Source organism: Bombus bifarius, unplaced genomic scaffold (assembly GCF_011952205.1).
Source record: "Bombus bifarius isolate JDL3187 unplaced genomic scaffold, Bbif_JDL3187 scf7180000007978, whole genome shotgun sequence".
Classification (NCBI taxonomy): domain Eukaryota; kingdom Metazoa; phylum Arthropoda; class Insecta; order Hymenoptera; family Apidae; genus Bombus; species Bombus bifarius.
The window spans coordinates 3,627,219-3,640,677 of record NW_022884363.1 but is presented as its reverse complement, the minus strand read 5'-3'; the positions used below and the strand labels follow the sequence as shown (position 1 = coordinate 3,640,677).

The window sequence follows — 13,459 nt, the reverse complement described above, 5'->3', positions numbered from 1 at the left end:
CCTTTTCCCTTGTCATTTGTTCCAAGTCCGCACGAAATTGGGCTAGCCGCACTTCGCCTCCATATTTGTTTTTCAATCAATGCTTCAAATCGAGAAATGTTTCGATGCGAATTTCCAAGATTCTCCCCTTCGTTTGACTTCTTTAAATCGTTAAATCAGCGTTATAAAAAGCAAAATAAATTTTATTCTCGCTATAAGACCCTTTCCAATGTAATTGGTCGAATCAAAGAAAATGAAGAAATTTATCACCGATGAAAAGGAAAGGAGACAAATTCAGTCGTCTTAGAATAAACATTTGAGAAAACTATTATAATCTGATAATCATTAACGTTCGTCCAATTTAACGCTTAATTTGCATCGTATATATCTATTTGAAATATTTAGAATATTGGTAGTGAACGTATTCATCATTTTCAATAAATATTTCAATTAGAATATCAATTACACTTATTGCCTTTTCATTGGAAAACTTTTTATATAAATGGTATACATTTCTAAAAGGTTTATTCACAGCGTGCGGTGGTGTAGTTAGAAATAAAAGCGGAAATGGGTTTGGTAAGACCGACAGCGATGTTACCAGGTTAGAATGCTTTTATCGTCGAATTAAATGGCCAGGAAAAGCCGGAAGTGCAAACACCGTTTCAGCGGAGTATTTAATTTTGTATACAGTTCGCGCTATTTATTCTACTCCATCGCGCGCATCAGGCTAGCTCGAAAAGTATAGCAACACATATTCCACTGGCACTAGAGTCTAGATCGTGGCTTTAATTTTGAATGTTTCGTCTTTCTCCTCCCCTGTTATCCATCAGCGCGATAAGCTTTCAAACTATGCGTTGGCTAGCCAGTTCCAAAGTATAGCAAGCATACGTAATATCTTTCTCGATTGTTTATAATCGAATAGTTCGCGATCGAAGTAACTTATTCATTCCGAATCCATTTTTGACGCGTGGCTTATGATTAGACTGCAGACTTTTATGTAAATTCATAGTTTTATAAATATATTTAAAGATGCAGAAGTTGGATATTTAAAAAAAAAAAAATTGAGTCTTTTCATATAAATCCGAGCCGATGCAGTTGCTCGCGTAGAACATATTAACAAATTCTTTTGACAAAGTTAACAAACTGTTAAAAAATACACGGGGCAGAATTGACGCGTGTAGTTTTCTTGACACGATTTCGTAATGGTAACGAGGAACAAAACGTGGACCACGAAGGCAAGACGAAATCGATGTAATTATTAGTTTATTTGTTTACGGTGTTTGCCTTAGCAGAAACAGCCAATGTGATCTAATATCTGTTTTATCCCTGCACGAGGAGAAGCCGTTTCAATCCCGTGGCGAGATAGGATCATGTAGCGGCGTGCGTCGCATTGAATGGCTGCAATTGTGCAGCTGCAGTTCAGTAACGATTATTGGTGTAGGTACATGTATACCAATAATGTTAACGAGACACCTCGTATATCGTCGTTCACCCGCGTTCACTCGTCCCACGACATTCGTGATTTCCCTCTATTACGATTGTTCCACGACCTCCCTTCAGTTTCCTTTTTTCTCCCTCGTTTTACTCCTCTTTACAGACTGCTATTAGTTAGGTATTATAAATATGTGCGTTTCTCCATGTAATTCTCTAATGTCCTCGGAGATATATTTAATTGAACGATGGACAGCTTAAATGGATTATAATAAGGTGTTATTAGAGTAGAATAAGTTTTTCCTTTTTGTCGCCACTTTTCTTGAAAGACTGACGTTAATCTCCCATTTTCTCGAACTCTTCTAGTAATAATGTTCAGACTCTAGATACTAAGATACTACTATTAGATACTAAGTATGTACAGTGGCATAGTATGTAACTATTTCGGAAACAGAATACACTGGCTTAAACGTCATGGGCGTTCCCTACCTACGCAGTTCTAATTCTTCGAACTTTTATAAATATTCGCACGAACCGAATATTCTGAGAACGTGAAATAAATTTTTCTGAGAATCCAGCAACACGTTCGTTCCGAGATGAGAAGAGACTCGAGACTGAATACAGATTTCTTTCTCGAAGCGGCAGAGAAATTTTTCAGGGAGTAGCTAACCATATTGACCCCCGTGGTTATTGGTTCGTCCGAAGGGGTTTTTAGCAGCAAGTAGGGGGTTTGTCGAGCAAGGAGCAACGCGTTTCATCATCGATGGTGGCTGAGCAGCGTGTTTTGGCAAAATTACGGGCGACTTCCCATTGTTTGGACACCAGAAATTTATGATTACGAGCTACGCTCGCAGCCATATTCCGATTCACATGCCGAGATATTGATCTTAATTTGAATCTACTGGGCGGCGCCTTAATTCAGATCAATTGGCCCACTAATTAATTCGAGAGTAACGACCAATCGCTTGCCATACGAATAATTAGGAACCACCATTATCGGACTGCTATCAGCCTGGAAAAAAATTAAGCAACTTTTTATAGACCTCACGCGCGGGATGATGCTTCCTAAACTGAATGTAATCAGGAGGACGATGAAGGGATTAGTTATGAAAATATACAGTTGTCGTAGTGAGATACAGTCTTAGAAATGATGTACCGATGAATTAAGTTGCGATAGATGTATGGTATAGAATGACGCATAGAAATAGAAATCGCAGTAAACAACGTTGATAAGGAATATGTAGGAATTTGTTATCCAATTGCGTTCTTTTTGCTTTGAAAAATTGTCAAACTGCAAGGAAAGTATGAAAATTTATACTTCGTAAAAGTAGTTTCATTGATTTGATCAGAATTAGAAAAATATGGTTGGAATAATTGAGAACGCAATTGGCTGACAAAAGGGTGAAGGGTCGAAATGCTTTGTTTAAAATAAAAGCGTCGCATGCTTTCGAGGAAGAAACGATAATGTAAACGATCGTAAATCTATCAAAGTATCAGGAAAATTCTTGATGCAATTGGTTATGCTATGCGTTGCGCGGAGGATCCTTAGCAACGCTATTTCTTTTTTAACAGATCCCGAAATATATGGAACTGCCGAATCATGTTACGAATATCGAGTTTCTAGCAAGTTACAATTATTTATGATGTTATAATTTTTGGACAGGCGTGGGATTTGAATCTATCGCCGTGTAAATATTATAGGCTGCAAAGTTCGAACGGTCTCTCTCGGTTAGCAACTGACCAAGAAATTGTGTTTTCCTTCGAGAACTTATTTATCGGTTCTCCGATTGTCCGATGAGTAAAGACAGCTGCGTGAAATTTGTTGTCCCGGTCCATTGAATTACGGGTCGGTTGCATTTTTAAAAGTATTTCCATCTTGCGCCCACGCAGGAACCATGGAAAGATCGGTAGCAAAAAATAATTCAACTGCAGAATTTTTCTCCTCGTTTTCTGTCCGAGGATTTCGATGACCGAGTCGTAGATATATTTGCAAAGTATTCGTGTCCTTTCTTTATTTATAAAATATTTTTATCCGCTCGATATTGTAGCTTTTTTAACTGAGTGGGTGCAGAAATTTCCTCGTCACGATCTAAAATATTCTTAAGCGACGAGTATATCGTGTGTATTTATCAAAGATCAGGCTAAAGAAACATTCTGCGTTTGTTTTATTAATGTCGTTGACAGACACTTATTAGCGACGAATAATTCCGCAATGATATCATTACTTACGAAATGTCGCTACTTCTGCTAATGTTCATTTCGAAATTTTATATCGGTACTACGAAATTTTTAATGTCTTTGGCTGCAAATCAATAAAATTTCTTTCGAATCTCTATAGTTGCAGTACGTTTTTTGTTACAAGCTTACGAATTCCTTAATTTTCCTATAAAATCACATGTATACTCACGCTAATCCAAACAAGAATTTATCAACAAAATTTCCAATTAAACTCAATCCCATCAAGGTTAAAATTCTCAGTTCATCATCGGATACTCACTCACTCCTTCGATCACTCGTTTCCCTTTCATGATCCAATGCCCAATGTACCAAGAAACTAATGCTAATCTCAGAGAAAAACGATCTACCAACACGCTAAATCCTCCTTCATCTTAAAATTCTCGACTCATTGTTAAATCGTAATCCACCTCTTCGATTATCCGCTTCGTCATCTTTCTTAACAAGATTCTCGATCACGATAGAATCTCATAGATACGTGCACTTACGTTTCGAATCGCTCCTCCTATGTATATGATCCTGTACACGATTTTCGCAACGATTTGTATTATTTAATTTAAGCGAAGCCGCGTTACAATTTCATTTGCATAACCGGTCGCATTATCCGTATGGACGTGGCTCGTATTTTCGCGCGCTCTACGTTAGATAACGGTCGTGACAAAACGATACCGTGCGCAATTAAAGGAACTTCCGAGAAACGAGCGCATAGATCGTTCGGTTTGCCACGGTGTCCACTCGAGGGTAACGAAAAGAAGCAGCGTCTTTTACGCTGGTAGATTCTCTTACTATCTGAAGCATCGTTTCGTGGCTGAATTAGAAACTGCACTTAGTTTTCCTTCGGTGAAAGATACCGGGTGGTTCCGCGTCGTCGTCGAGAGACAAATTGCACGACTGGATTAGACGAATGTCCCTGAGCGATCGCGGCCAAGACTTCCGTTCGAAGAACCTGTTTCGAACCAGTTTCGATCTCGCGGTTTTACTGTATTTTTCAGCCGAGTTCGCGTCTTCGGGTTCCTCTACTTGCCGCCAGGTGGCAGCACAATGACCGAATTTTCTTGTTTCGTGACAATAAACAAATAACACGATACTCTCGTCTGTTATTTATTTTTGAAATTATTATCATAGCGTTTATTTTTTCTTATGCTTCATCGTAAAAATTTCAATTCATGTATATTGCCAAATACCGAAATAAACAATTATGAGATTTGTTTTCGAAACTTTTCGATTTATAAGCTTAAATATTATACGAAAATTCTTAACTGTAATTGTTTGAAACTCGCTACGTGTTGACCAATGGGCTTTAAAAACGGATCGAAGCTTCGAGTTGTCACGATCGATTATGTATAATACGATAAAATAATCATTCTTCATTCGTGCCTCTTTCTTCGTTAATCTGGGATTTAGTAACAAGGAATTTGTAGAGTCACGTATCGCGTATTCGTAGAGGCGATAGCAAGTATCGGAAAATTTAATTTCATTAACGGAGGTTTTACGCCGAAAGATAGAGCTATTTTAACCGGTTGACAAAAGGCCAATTTCATCGATGTTCCGCAATCGTAAAATCGATATTATCCGCTATTTAGCCGTGACGTTTCGATTAAACTCTCCTATCGAGTGTACAAATATTTTCCTCATTTAGCGTGCTGGTCTGTAACCAGTGTCTGCTGGATAATATTTACATCGGCGCGGCACAAAGTCCAATGAAATCATTACCCGAGACGTCTGTCTCTCTATTTGTCCGTGGCCGACTTTTCGTTCGCTATTTCGCTGAATAATACCGCGTTTACTCTCCTACGTGCTCACGTTTGCCATATAATAAAAATGAGATCCGTCTTGATTTATAGCTTTGATCAGTGTATCTCCAACACAATAATGATACAAAAAATTGACGTTCAATTGCGCGAATCTTATATATAGCGTGTAGTTTTTAGTTTGGTATCGGTTACTCTTGATTTCAAGGAATGTACCTGATTTTACGATTAAAATTAGTCGAAGTTAGCTACTGGAAGCAAGATATTTTGATTTCAGGGAATACACCTGATTTTACGATTAAAATTAGTCGAAGTTAGCTACTGGAAGCAAGATATTTTGATTTCAGGGAATACACCTGATTTTACCATTAAAATTAGTCGAAGTTAGCTACTGGAAGCAAGATATTTTGATTTCAGGGAATACACCTGATTTTACCATTAAAATTAGTCGAAGTTAGCTACTGGAAGCAAGATATTTTGATTTCAGGGAATACACCTGATTTTACCATTAAAATTAGTCGAAGTTAGCTACTGGAAGCAAGATATTTTGATTTCAGGGAATACACCTGATTTTACCATTAAAATTAGTCGAAATCAGCTACTGGGAGCAAGATATCTTTCTTAAAGTGTTATTTATTATTGTTATTCAGGGTAAAAAAACACAAGTACGATTATTTATCAATGAGACGAACTGCATTAAAAGTGCAATACAAATGTGTTAATCGCTGGCGCGTGTTGAAGGCACGAAGGGAAGGTAAAGGTAAAGGTTAACGAGTTGGCGAGTTGCGTGCGGCACGTGTGATCCTTGGGGATCATCGTTTGACCGCGAATTCAACCGATATAAATGCGTGTGACAAGCGTGATCCTCTTCTTACCGCGCGTTATTACGTACACTAGTCGGTATTTCGTAAGTATCATCGTGCTCGGAATAGCAGAGTCAGTGAGGAAACGCCAGCTTCCAGCGTGACATCATTTCGATAGACAGAGCTGCTTTCCTCATGATTGCTGTCGTCAAAATCGATAGTTCGAAATTATACGAATCCTCGTACGATAAACCGTTATATCCACTATTGACGAAAGGTGGAAAAGAGAAGGAGGCCAATGTATGAATAAATTTACAAACATTCGTAACCATTTTCTTTTCGAAACAAAAGTCTCGGCTTGCAAAAGTTTTACCGTAAAGTATATTTGAATCGACGATTGATCGTGTCGTAAAAATGTAGGGATGTCGGGAGATTCGTATCGAGATTGAAATTCAAAGGTTCAGATACGGGTCGGTTTTCAAATTTCAAACAGAAGGTTGGAAATTAAAGATTTCAAATTTTAAGTGCGTTTCGTTATAATTATTAGAGAAAAATAGGGTTTTATCATTAAAAAATAGGCTCGTAGGGTTTCTAGGCGATACTGCTAATTCAACAACAAAGATTTCTTAACGATTCGCACAGTACAAGCGAGTACGTCGTTAAGTACTTCCAATTAAGTATCCTCGAGTTCGGTCCTTCAAGTCTCATTTTTCCTGGAATTATTCACTCGGTTCTCTGCGTAATACTCGTTCGTAACAATCGAGCGTAAAACAGTGGAGACTGTTCAGAAGAAATTGATTCCTTCTAGGACGATAAACACGATCGATCGGCGGGCGGGGGGGGGGTGAAGCGGGCGTATTAATTAAATGGTGGATTAAACAAAACGTGAAACGGAATGTGGACAAACGGAATGGAATACAAAAAGAGTGAAAGGGAGAGGAAGAAGAGAGAGAGAGAGAGAGCGCTCGACAAGACCCCGCGGTACGGTTCAAATAAAATACAGCAAAAACGTCGCGTGAATCACGTGGAAATATGCGTACACAGTATGCCGTGTCGTTATATCGTTTTTGCCGGATGGCGCATTGTGTAGTACTTTGTAGTCACGTTGCATGTTTCCCAAACGTCACAATAGCCGTACGCTCGCGTTCGCATGCTACTCGTTGCTATGTATTTCGAACAGTTCCTAAATACGCGTCAATCCTTGGCTCGTGACAAAATATCGTTGGGTTTACACTTGTTTATTCTCCGAATATACGATACGCGAGCAAACAAATGTTACTCGTCGAATCGAGCTAAATTTATTAAAATTTTTCTAACGGAGGACAAAAAATCGTTCAATTTCGTAGATAAGAGTTTTCGTAAAGAGATGTCTTTCAACGTATTTAGCAAGAACAACAGACAGATGTAAGTCGTGTTGAAATCAACTTGATCGATTGAGTTTTCTGAAAATTTCTTGATTTTCGTATCGGTATTTAATTTTTTCAGAAATCGAACCACTAATCTCGATAAAGTTGATCACTTTGTTCTCTAATGTGGTTTGCGTGTCTCGGTACATGACTGTTGCTATCGTGGCAAAACACGATTATTACAAGAATTACTAATATACAAATATCGAGTGATACTTTTAAACTTTTTTCGGCCCCGTGTAGACGAGCGACTTTTTCACACTGCGTTCTCGCTTCGTCGTTTTTAATTGTGAAAACAACAAAGGAAAACGCGTGACGCAGCAAGAACGCAGCACCGTAAAGTCGCTCGACTGCATTGGCTCGCCACTGTATATGATCGGAATAAAATTCTTCGATAGCCAAACCAAACAGAACAAAACGCTGTTCGCAATCTGGGTGGCTCCAAGTCGACTGTCTCTATTTCGACCTTTGATCCGAAATCTTGGTCAATAACAACTTGAACCGGTTGCGAAGGAAAGATTCGCACGTGGGTTGTTGTGTTAATCGAAGAAATTCATTGAGAGAAAGTTTAAGGACTACGCGTTACGTGCACGCATGGCGTAAGCGTGGAATTTCGAAAATGTTGCATGCTGTTTTAATGCAAACGCGTTCGCCGCGGGACAGTTTTTGTGACACGGTGTGTCATGCAGCGACGTACAACTGTTCTTTAGACACCATGCTGATATGTAACAGTATTACATGCAACACATGGGGCATGACTAAAGAGGTTGAACCGCAGCGTTGGAAACCAGCGTTTCCATCAGCTTATGCATGCCACACGGTACCGTTCCTTCTGTTTCGTGTTAATAATTGATTTTACCGCTGTTTCTGTAATAAATACTCCGTTTTCTTCTTTGCAACGCATGTACATTCAGTGACACGACAACTTAAACGTAGGGACAAGAGATGAAATCTTCGATTTCACTGACTCCGAATGCCTTGGAATTACTCGATACGTTGGATATTTGCAACAAGAATATTACCGTATCAAGCTTATACTGTTTTTCGTATCCTTGACACACTCCTTAATTTTGTCTTCTCTTGATCCCAAGAAAGGAGCACTAGACTCGTGGTCGATTAATTAATTCTCTACTGGTATCATTAGATTATAGGTAGTACTCGATGTTAGGAGTTGCGGTTACCGTAATTACATAACTCTAAGGCGTTTCATTCTGAATTCTATGTTTCACACGATAAAGACCATCGTTTATTACGTAAATAATTTAGCCATAATCCAAGCTAAACATCGAAAGCAAAGTTGATCAATTCGCCTTCTGAGAGGCTCTTAGTATGCTCCATAATAGTTCGGATATCGAAGGCTCAGCTACGATTTCGTACATCTGAGCATTGGCTTGTTCGTATTCTGTACCTTCATTCATCCAGTATCTTTCATATCATGATCTATCGAAATACGTTACAACCTTTTGGATCTTACGATTGTAATACAAAAATCAAGAACGACTACCACCACGTGCTGAAGCTTAAATGCAACTTTGCAGGCATCGTTTCCCGTTTCATGAACGGTTGACGGCAATGGCGTTCTCGTTAAGGATGAGAGAATGTCCAGGATGGTGTAAGAAACCGGGCCAGATGGAATCACGGCGAGAGAGGCATGCAGCGTGTCCTGGTTTCGCGTGTGCCGCGCCTCGATGACGTGTCCACGCGCTGACTCGTCTCCTTGTTTTTGTTTTCCGCCGGCCGTCGCGCGGCTCAGCGCCGCGGCACGCTTTATGCAACGCCTCCGCAGCCCGCGATGAAGCTCTCGTTGCTTGCGCAACATACGCCGATCGCGACCCGCATGATTCACGCGCAAACGACGCGACGCGGCGCGCTGCCCTCTTCTTGCTTCGCGCTCTTCCTCGCTTTGCCCTGTAAACCGATCCAGTTTGTTTACCACGCGTGTACTTGGTTTCGAGCAGCCCGGAAGCTCCAGCATTCGGAAGTTTAAAGTAAATAGCAATGGGTGGCGGTGGCGCTACTACTCTTGCAATGGGACTTTTAACGCGAAATGAGAAAATTGCAAGATCGTGACAATTTCTTTGAGCTTGGAACTTTCGTTCCTTTTTTGGAGCAAAAATTTTATTATATACGGTGTCTTGTCAACTTTGTTCGCTCGAAGTATCTTTGTTATCTTAAATAATAAACGAAATTGTTACGTTCGTAGGAGTTGCATGTTTGAGAAACAAAGGATTACATATTATAACAAAGAATGATAATGACACCTTTATAGGTAGGATTTGATGTTATGTAGAATTTAGGATAAACGTAGTTTAGCCATCCAATTAGTCCTACGATTGCCTCGAAAGATATTAATTGATACGAGATAATTGCCATTTTGATATAAACAGTTCTTTTGGAGATCCCTGAGTTTAGAGATCTTAACGCGTATGATTGTTTCTTTTGGTGTTGATATTTCATAGAACGGTCATCCGTTATGCTATCGTCTGAGATAATCTTCAGAAACAGCGGAAGAAACGATGCTCGGGCTTCCTGGTGCGTAGGTGCAGCAACCTCCGCGTCGCACGCAAACTTAATCTTGTGTGACTGATGAGAAATGTACTTACGCGGCGAGGTTTTAGCTGATGATGTTAGAGCTTTGTTCGTGTAATGGAATTGCTATTTGTACAGTTTATTGGTGTACCTTTCCAAAATGAATATTCTACGTGGCGGCGGATGCGGCGCATGGAATTTCTACCGGTCAACCGTGGAAAGTAACCCCTGTTTATTAAATAGACACTTTGTTAAAGCTTGCGCGAAAGAGTTTACGACTCAATATAAATTTATAATCTGCTGGAACTGCGCTCGTAAACGAGAGTCACGTTTCCTTGTCCGCGTGTGTACAGCAACAGTCTGTAAAATGGTTTAGCCAGAATATACCGAAAAGATTGCTACAGTATCCGTACGGAAACTTATGGGATCTTTCTTGCTTCGTAACGCGTTTCATCTCTCCGATCGTAAAGAAAATACAAATTTTAAAAGGCAGAAACGCAAGAAACGAAGCTTTTAATATAATTCCACTGATCCAACATTTGAGAAATAACAAGATTTTTGTTGAATGTTAAAGTTTCCGTATCAGAGCTGGTTTGAAATTTCATGGTAAGCGCAAGATGGATGAGAAAGGATTCTTTAATTTCGAAGGTACACGCTTTATCAAGCCAGCACGTATCAAGTGTGTTTCTGAATCCAGCGAGGGTAGTCAGCCCCGACCTCTTTACAAGATCAGATTATATTACTTATGGCTGTAGAACCTCACGGTCTTGTAAATTTAATCAACGATGCACTTCCGTGAGTTCGCCTCGTGTCGGGATCGATTGCTGCTGCTCAGGAATTTCGCGAAATATCGGATGATATGTCTTGTTCCTTTCCAGGGAGGAAAGCGGCCAGCTTCTTCCTTTTTCTTTTCCTTTATTTTTCTTTTATTTTTCCGTAATAAGATCCGGTCGTTTTACTTTCTCTAGTAACACGAGTCGACGATCTGGCTCGAGGATTCGTTCGTGTAATTTTTATCGATCCGTGTCCGTGTCGGCGGTCGAATGGTTTATTCATTAAAATCACGTCCTGTCTTAAAAGAACCCTTCGAATCGCGAAGACATTAAAGGCAGTAACGGTGAATGATCATACGGAAAAGGTACTATCGCCACGAATGACTCATAGAGAGACAGACACCAACTCTTCAGCAGAAATCTCTCTCTGTCGCCTCTACGATTCCACGTACTGCATCTGCATGTTAAGTTAGATTGGCTTCGAGAGAACTGAACCGTAAGCCACTGGAATATACGTTGTCTTCTCCCTCGCATCTTGGTCTCTTCTCTTTCGTGATACACACAGAGTGCACAAATACGGCCGCGGTACAGCGCACGCACACGGCTAGACTCGTGTGCCGACACGCGAGCGCGTGTGCACCCATGGTATTTGCATATTTCAAATTATTTCGAGGAAGATGCTAAGTGGAGCGTCGCTTCTGTGCAATGGACCGATCTTCCCTTCATCTTCGTCGCTTCTTTTCTTCGTTCTCCATCCACCACACCTCCTTCTCCACATTGCTCGTTCTTTTGGCGTCGTTTTGCTCGTCCCTTTTTATAAGTACATGAGTGCACACCGATGTCGCGGAATCGATCCCTCGATTTCTCCGACTGTGTCCTCCCTGTGTTCTCCCTGTCTCGAAAGAATTAACCAGAGAGTTTCACCTTGGCAAACAGAAGCGATAGGGAAACGTCCGTGCGCTGTTCCTTTTAAGCCTTTTCCTTTGAGCCGACGATGATACCCGGATTCTTTAATATCCGATTACCGTCGAATATCCGGATATTTGTTGGCGAGTATAACGCGGCTGTCGCGCACGGAAATGTAAATATCGCTACGAGCTAAACGTTGTCGGTGAATGACGCTGTTTGCAAAATATCGGTTTCATTCAGTCGATTACTCTGTCCAAATCTATTGAAATATTATTAGGATTGTTTTTTTAGGAGAATTTTATAACGCAGGAATATTCTTTTTGCGTGTTATACTACGATGATAATGGATGCAAATTCTGACGAATGCTTCTGGCAAAAATCGAACCTATTGTAGGAAACCTCTAAAAAACTTTAACCGCGATAACTTGGCTCGTGCAAGTCTAGCGGATATATCCAAGTTTACATAGTCGTTTCTCGTTCTTTTACTATATAATTTGTCGTAAGGTTGTTTATTGGCCGCTTCGTTACGATCACTTTACGGGATAAGTAATATCGTAAACGTTCTTTTAGCGTTCGTATCTGGTACTCGGCGCCGATGAATCGGCTGGGATACGTTTGCCCATTTACGCCGCTATTCGTACATTCTTTCGTTGCTATTACGACTCTCTCGAGATTACATTAGCCATGATACCAGAAAGATAGCGACATTTGTTCGAAAGTGTCTATTTTTCGTTGCGACGATTCGGTTGCTCCTGCTTGCTTTAAATCTCTACACCCACAACTTCGTCGGTGCTCATTCGAACGAAGAGAAAAATCTTTTTTCGAATTTTTTGCTTGCCTAGTGCACCTCTCTTTCGTCTGGTCCGCCACTTTTGGCGAAAAGGTAAATAAAGACTCGACGACAACCTGGAGAAACGTTGCTCCGGCGTGTTTGCGAATTTGCACGACCGTTGACTGAAATCGTAACGACGGACGAAGCTACACAGGTTCACAAAAGTATTCAAACACTTGTAGGTACCTTTTATGAATGTATTATGTGTGTTATACGAAACGTTTTGAAATTTTATTATCACTGTTACGAGACTCGATTGTAATGATTATATTGGTAAAATTTGAAATAAAATTCAAAATATTTCTAATTCGCAAAAATTGTCTATAATATTTGTCAAGTGTATTTGTGCAGACAATTTTCTACGATTGACACGGTTCCTTGTATGTTTCATCGGTGTTCTATAATAATCGATGATGAAAACTAATGGAAATGGCTTTGCGACAGAAATCATCAAGAATCACCGTCGAGCTTTTCTTACGGCAGAAAAAGAGGAAAGGAATTTACGGGGATACAAGATCGTTGATGATAGATTTATGCGTTCCTGTTAGACGGTTGTTTTAAGCGATGATTCACAACCGCCACGGTTTGCCACGATTTGCACTTAGATGACTCGTGTCATTTTCAATCTCTATTATACTCTATCTTTCCGTGTCATCGCGGCTCGCTGTGTAACTGTTATTAACTTAACTCATAAAATGGAAATTGCATCGGACCGTTCTGTGTCCGTTGTGTATGGCACCGTGGTAACCGATACTTAAATCTAGCTTCGATCCAGTTTATCGACAAGCCTAAGTAGAAATCGTTAAAGTCG

At 40.1% G+C, this 13,459-nt stretch overlaps 1 protein-coding gene across 4 annotated transcripts in view; it reads left to right on the top strand.

Moving 5' to 3' along the window:
- Positions 1–13,459, top strand: part of LOC117204525 (3-phosphoinositide-dependent protein kinase 1) — a 407,721-nt gene that overhangs the window by 1,349 nt on the left and 392,913 nt on the right. The gene's annotated exons all lie outside the window — the stretch shown is intronic.